Below are 6,570 nucleotides of genomic sequence, written 5' to 3' on the forward strand. Positions count from 1 at the left end.
TTCGATGTATCAAAACAAGGTATGGACCTTGGTTCCTAAACTTCAAGGAATAGTTCCTATCGGTAATAAATGGGTCTTTAAAAGAAAGATTGATACAAATGGCAATGTTCAAACCTACAAAGCTAGGTTGGTTGCGAAAGGATATCGTCAAAGACAAGGAGTTGACTATGATGAGACTTTCTCACCAGTTGCCATGATCAAAACTATTAGGATCATGCTTGCAATAGCAGCATATCACGACTATGAAATTTGGCAAATGGATGTCAAGACCGCCTTCTTGAAGGAGGAAGTGTACATGACATAACCTGAAGGTTTTGAAGCCAAAGGTCAACAACATATGGTATGCAAGCTTCAAAGGTCGACATATGGGCTAAAGCAAGCATCAAGGAGTTGGAATATTCGTTTTGATGAAGTTGTTAGGAGTAACAGTTTCATCAAGAACGAGGATGAACCTTGTGTTTACAAGAACATTAGTGAGAGTAATGCCATCTTCCTGGTACTTTATGTAGATGACATATTGCTAATAGGAAATGACATCCCCACATTACAAACAACGAAAGACTGGCTTTCAGAAAGCTTCACTCTGAAGGATTTGGGAGAAGCGACCTTTGTACTTGGTATAAAGATCTATAGAGATAGATCCAAAAGGCTGCTGGGTTTATCTCAATCCACGTATGTTGACAAGATGCTAAAGAGGTTTAGCATGGAAGGGTCGAAAATGGGTTTTCTTCCTGTCAGTCATGGGGTACATCTTTCCAAGGCTATGTGTTCTAAGTCACAGCCTGAGAAGGACCGCATGAGTGGAATTCCATATGCTTCGGCTATTGGATCCATCATGTATGCCATGATATGTACGAGACCAGATGTCTCATATGCTTTGAGCATTACGAGCAGATACCAGTCTGACCCTGGAGAGGGTCACTGGACAGTTGATAAACCCTTAGTTCATCAGGTTTTTCAGCATGAATTAGTATCAATTTATGTGATTAAATGATGGAAAAAGAGGTTAATGTCCTAGAATGTCCTCAACTACAAGTTCAAGAAGCTTTATTGAAAATTTGCATTATTCTTGAAGGAAAAGCAAGCCGAAAAGGAAGCTGGGAGAAGGAAGAAGGTTCTGAAGAAGAGAAAAATTCTAAGTGTTGAGCGCTAAAACGTTTATCCAGAACGTTTTAGCGCCCTGTTGCAGAAAGAAGCCAAAACTTGCTGGTGCTGAGCGCTAAAACGTCCACACAGAACATTTTAGCGCGCTGCTGCAATCCGAGGACAAAACGTTGCTGGTCTTGGGCGCTAAAACTTCCTGATCAAGCGTTTTAGCGCCCTGCTGTTGGAAAAAAGACTCTGGTCTCCAACGCTAAAATGTCCAAACCAAGTGTTTTAGCGTTGGAGTCAGTTTGAGACAGTTGAGCTTTCACCGAACATGGACGCTAACACGGCCACTCATGAACGTTTTAGTGTTTAAGTTAGTTAAATGCAGCTGGGCATCCGTCAAGCATGAACGCTAAAACGCTCACTCATGAACGTTTTAGCGCCCATGTTAGTTTTTCTGTTTGAATTTGTAAAACTATATAAGGCAAGGGCCTTCACTTTTTCAGAGCTGGATTCTCTCTCTCTCTCTTACATCAGATTCTCTGATCTGATTTCTCTCTAAAATTCTTAGGACTTAGTTCTTGTATTAGTTAGTTTCTTATGTAATTGTACTTGGAGATTGAAGATTCACTGCATGGCAATGGAGTTTGATCTTTCTTCTCTTGTGTATTCTTTAGTTATGTCTGAGTAGAGTCATTGTGGTCTGAATTCAATGGAAGTTAATGATAATCTTATGTATGTTTGATTAATATGATGAAGTATTTTTCATGTGTTGATATGAGATTTTCTTATTTAATTCTTTCTACTAAGGGAGTAGTGTAGAACAGAAATGTTTACACTACTCCTATATCTGGCAATCTCATCATTAGGATTCTAGTACTCAAGGGATTGATGCTAGAGTTCTGATGTAATCTTAAGAACTTAGTGTTTAATGTATGTATTAAGAAAGAAATCACCAAGGGATTGGGTTTTCTGATCAATGTATCTATCAGGGTAGTAAGGGATTACATCTTGATAATAAGTAAAAGGTTGATTAACATCACATGAAAAAGAATTCATCATATGGTCAATTTTTACATGAGTTTATTGTTGAGGGAAGTTTTTTTCTGACTACTTGTTTTATTAAATCTTAATTCATCTTTTAGTATTATATTCTGTTACTTCAAATTAATTTTCTGGTGACAACACACTCATGATTTTAACAAATTCTTGTTTGATTCAAATTAGTTTTCTATGGTTAATTGGTGTTTGAATACAAATCTCTGTGGGAACGATCTTTACTCATCATTTTATTACTTGTACGACTAGTACACTTGCTAGATGCGCAACAAGTTTTTGGCGTCGTTGCCGGGGATTTGTTTTTCAACATTGATTGATACCATAGAAATTTGAGATTGAATCCTTTTAATTTCAGTATTTTATTTTGTGTTAAGTTTCTAGTCAATTTTGATTCTAGTGTATGCGAGGTACTATTGATCCAAACTTCTTGTTGTATGATCCAGAATTAGAAAAGACTTTGAGGAAGAAAAGAAAGGCAGCAAGACAAAGAAGACAGTTTCAAGAAAGGGGTGAATCCAGTGCTGTCAACCAAGAAGAAATAATGGCAGAGAACCACAGACCACCATCAGAATAGAGGGCACTGGGAGATTACATGACTCCTGCAGTGATTCCTTCGATTGGTAGTGTTGTGCGCCCTACAGTAGAGCCAAATAACTTCGAATTGAAGCCTGCATTGGTACAGTTGGTGCAGAAGGAGCAGTTTGCTGGAACCAGTGCAGAGGACCCTTACTTGCATATAGAAAATTTTCTGTTGTTGAGTGATACTGTGAAAATCAATGGTGTCACAAGGGATGCAATTCTGCTGAGACTATTCACTCATTCACTGAAGGATGATGCAAGGAAATGGTTGCAGTCATTGCCTCAGGGGAGTATAACAACTTGGGATGATCTGCAAACCAAGTTCTTGCAAAGATTTTTTTCAGCATCCAAGAGGGTAAAGTTGAAGGATGAGATCACAGGCTTCAAGCAAAAAGAATCAGAATCCATTTATGAGGCTTGGGAGAGATTCAAGACTTTATTGAGGAAATGTCCACATCATGGAATAGAGGTGTGGAATCAAGCAGCAATCTTCCTACAAGGGATGACCACCAATACTAGGACATTGGTGAATGCCACTGCTGGTGGTTCATTGACCACCAAGACTCCTCAAGAGGCTTTGGATATTTTTGAATCATTGGCATCTCAGGAATTTGATAATGCCCCAGTGACTGACAGAAGGACAGGGATCATCAAGCTGGGTGGGTATGATGCTTTGTTGGCAAGAAATGACCAGTTGATGCAGACACAGAAACAGAAACAACAACAGTTGGATGCTCTCACTAAGCAACTATCCTCACAAAAGGTTGCTTCTGTGGATACCAATTGTGTGTGTGCTATCTGTGGCAAAGACCATGTGACAGAGGAATGTGATTATGGGGGATCACCAAAACAAGCAGAGGTTGATGGAGTGTGGTATGACAACAACAACCAGAGGAATTACAACAACCAGGGGAGAAATGTGTATGTGCCACCATGGAAGAACAAGAATCAGCACCCAGGGTTTAGTTATAGTTCCAACCATCAGTTGAATCCTCCACTGCATCCTCCTCCAACACACTCATCACAGCCAAGTGATACTGCTGCATGGGAAAAAGCCTTTGCTCCGTTATCCAAGACTACTCAAGATTACATTCAGGGGTCTAATTCATTCAGAGAGGAAACATCTGCATTCATACAAGAGACCAAGACTTCATTCAGAAATCAGGAAGCATCTATCAGGAATTTGGAGACCCAGATTGGTCAGCTATCAAGACAGATATTTGAGAGACCACAGGGAAAGTTTCCTGGTGATACAATGGTGAATCCTAAGGAGCACTGCAAAACAATATGACAAGAAGTGGGTTGGTGCTTCAACAGGTGAAAAAGAATGTGGAAGATAAGAAGAATGAAGAAGAGGTTGTGGTTGAAGATGTAGTCTCTGATGATGGAGTAGAGAAGGTGAAGGAAAATAAAGAAAAAGAAACAGTGAAGGAAAATAAGGAAGAAAAAGAGGTGGTAGTTGAAAATCATAGTGTGCCCAAGAAGACGATGAAGTGGGAGAAGAAGAAGAAGACTGGTCAGCAGGACCAGCCAGTTACTTTGTCTCCATATGCCAAAGTTCCTTACCCTCAGAGATTGAAGTAAGAGATTCAGAAACAGCACTATGCAAGATTTCTGGATATCTTCAAGAAATTGCAAATAAACATACCATTTGCTGAAGCCCAGGAGAACATGCCTCATTATGCAAAATTTATGAGGGATCTTCTATCTAAGAAGAGGAAGTTAAAGGATGGTGAGACAGTGGCTTTGACGGAGGAGTGTAGTGCTCTGATTCAGAAGAAATTACCTCCAAAGTTGAAGGATCCAGGGAGCTTTAGCATTTCAATTGCAACTGGGGATGTGGAAGTTGGTAAAGTACTATGTGATTTGGGGGCAAGTATGAATTTGATGCCATTGTTTGTCTGTAGAGCATTGGGGATAAATAAGTTGAAGGATACCAATGTTATTCTGCATCTAGCAGATAGATCTATCAAAAGACCAGAAGGATTAGTAGAAGATGTGTTAGTTAAGGTGGACAAGTTTATTTTTCCTGTGGATTTTGTGATACTTGATATGGAGGAAGAGGATACTGAAAGTCCTTTACTCTTAGAAAGACCATTCTTAGCAACTGCAAGATCCCTGATAGATGTTGAACAAGGGAATTTGATGCTAAGGGTGGATGAAGAAACAATTACAATTGATGTCTTTGAAGCCATCAAACATCCTGTTGATGTGGAGGATTGTTTCAGTATTGATGTCATACAGGAGATGGTGGAAGAAGTGAATAGAGAAGAAGACTTTTCATTGGAGGAAGACATATTTCTTGAGGAGACAAGTACAGAAAATTATCAAGAGGAACCGGTAGTGGAAGAGCTTGATAAGAAGATAGATGACATTCCTGTGGGAGCACCTAAGGTAGAGCTTAAAGAACTACCTTCAAATCTTAAGTATGTGTTCCTTGGGGATGATCAAACATATCCTGCAATCATCAATGCACTGTTATCTGAGAGTGAAGAAATGAAGTTGATTAAGGTACTCAAGAAGAATAAAAAAGCTATGGGATGGCAATTTTCATATCTTAAGGGAATCAATCCTTCTTTCTGCACCCACAAAATATTGATGGAAGATGAAGTCAAACCAGTAAGGCAACCACAGAGAAGACTCAACCCCACTATGAAAGAGGTAGTGAGGAAGGAGGTTGTGAAGCTACTTGATGCTGGGATGATTTATCCTATCTCAGACAGTGCTTGGGTGAGTCCTGTTCAAACAGTACCCAAGAAAGAGGGAATGACTGTGGTGAAGAATGAGCAGAATGAACTGATTCCCACAAGGACAATCACTGGCTGGAGGATGTGCATTGACTATCGGAGACTGAACAAGGCAACAAGGAAGGACAATTTTCCCTTCCGTTCTTGAACAGATGTTGGAGAGGTTGGCAGGACATGCCTTCTATTGTTTCTTGGACGGCTACTCAGGTTACAACCAGATAGCTGTGGCTCCGGAGCATCAGGAGAAGACCGCATTTACATGCCCATATGGAATTTTCGCATACCGGAGGATGCCCTTCGGCTTATGCAATGCTCCTGCCACTTTTCAAAGGTGCATGCTATCCATTTTCTCTGATATGGTAGAGAAATATATAGATATCTTTATGGATGATTTTTCTGTATTTGGTTCTGATTTTGATGCATGTCTGGAAAATTTGGATTCTATTTTAAAAAGATGTCAAGATTGTAATCTGGTTTTGAATTGGGAAAAATGTCACTTCATGGTGACTGAAGGAATTGTTCTTGGACACAAGGTGTCTAGGAGAGGAATAGAAGTAGATAAGGAAAAAATCTCTGTGATAGAGAAACTTCCTCCACCTGTCAATGTCAAAGGTGTGAGGAGTTTTCTTGGTCATGCATGATTTTATAGGCGTTCATTAAAGATTTTTCAAAAAGTGCCAAGCCTTTATGCAAGTTGTTGGTCAAAGACCAAGAGTTTATGTTTGATGATGAATGTCTACATGCATTTCATATTTTGAAAGAGAAGTTGATCACTGCACCTATCATGATGGCACCTGATTTTTCATTGCCATTTGAATTAATGTGTGATGCCAGTGATTATGTTGTAGGAGTGGTACTAGGAGGCCAAAGAGTGAATAAATTATTGCATGTCATTTACTATGCCAGTAAAATCCTAAATAGTGCACAAAAGAATTATGCTACTACAGAAAAGGAATTACTGGCTATTGTGTATGCATTTGACAAATTCAGGCCATATCTGCTAGGATCAAAAGTTATTGTTTATACTGACCATCCAGCTCTAAAGTATTTGTTAAGTAAACAGGATGCTAAGCCAAGGTTACTCCGCTGGATGTTA

At 39.4% G+C, this 6,570-nt stretch overlaps 1 non-coding gene across 1 annotated transcript; it reads right to left on the bottom strand.

Annotated features, from left to right (window-relative positions):
- Window positions 1-3,085: 3,085 nt before the first annotated feature.
- LOC133309624 (small nucleolar RNA R71) lies at window positions 3,086-3,192 on the bottom strand. The gene has a single exon (XR_009751357.1). It is a non-coding gene; the product is annotated as a small nucleolar RNA R71 (small nucleolar RNA).
- Window positions 3,193-6,570: the final 3,378 nt, after the last annotated feature.

Source organism: Gastrolobium bilobum, unplaced genomic scaffold, assembly GCF_033153095.1.
Source record: "Gastrolobium bilobum isolate Gb01-03AN ecotype WA unplaced genomic scaffold, APGP_CSIRO_Gbil_v1 utg25866, whole genome shotgun sequence".
NCBI lineage: Eukaryota > Viridiplantae > Streptophyta > Magnoliopsida > Fabales > Fabaceae > Gastrolobium > Gastrolobium bilobum.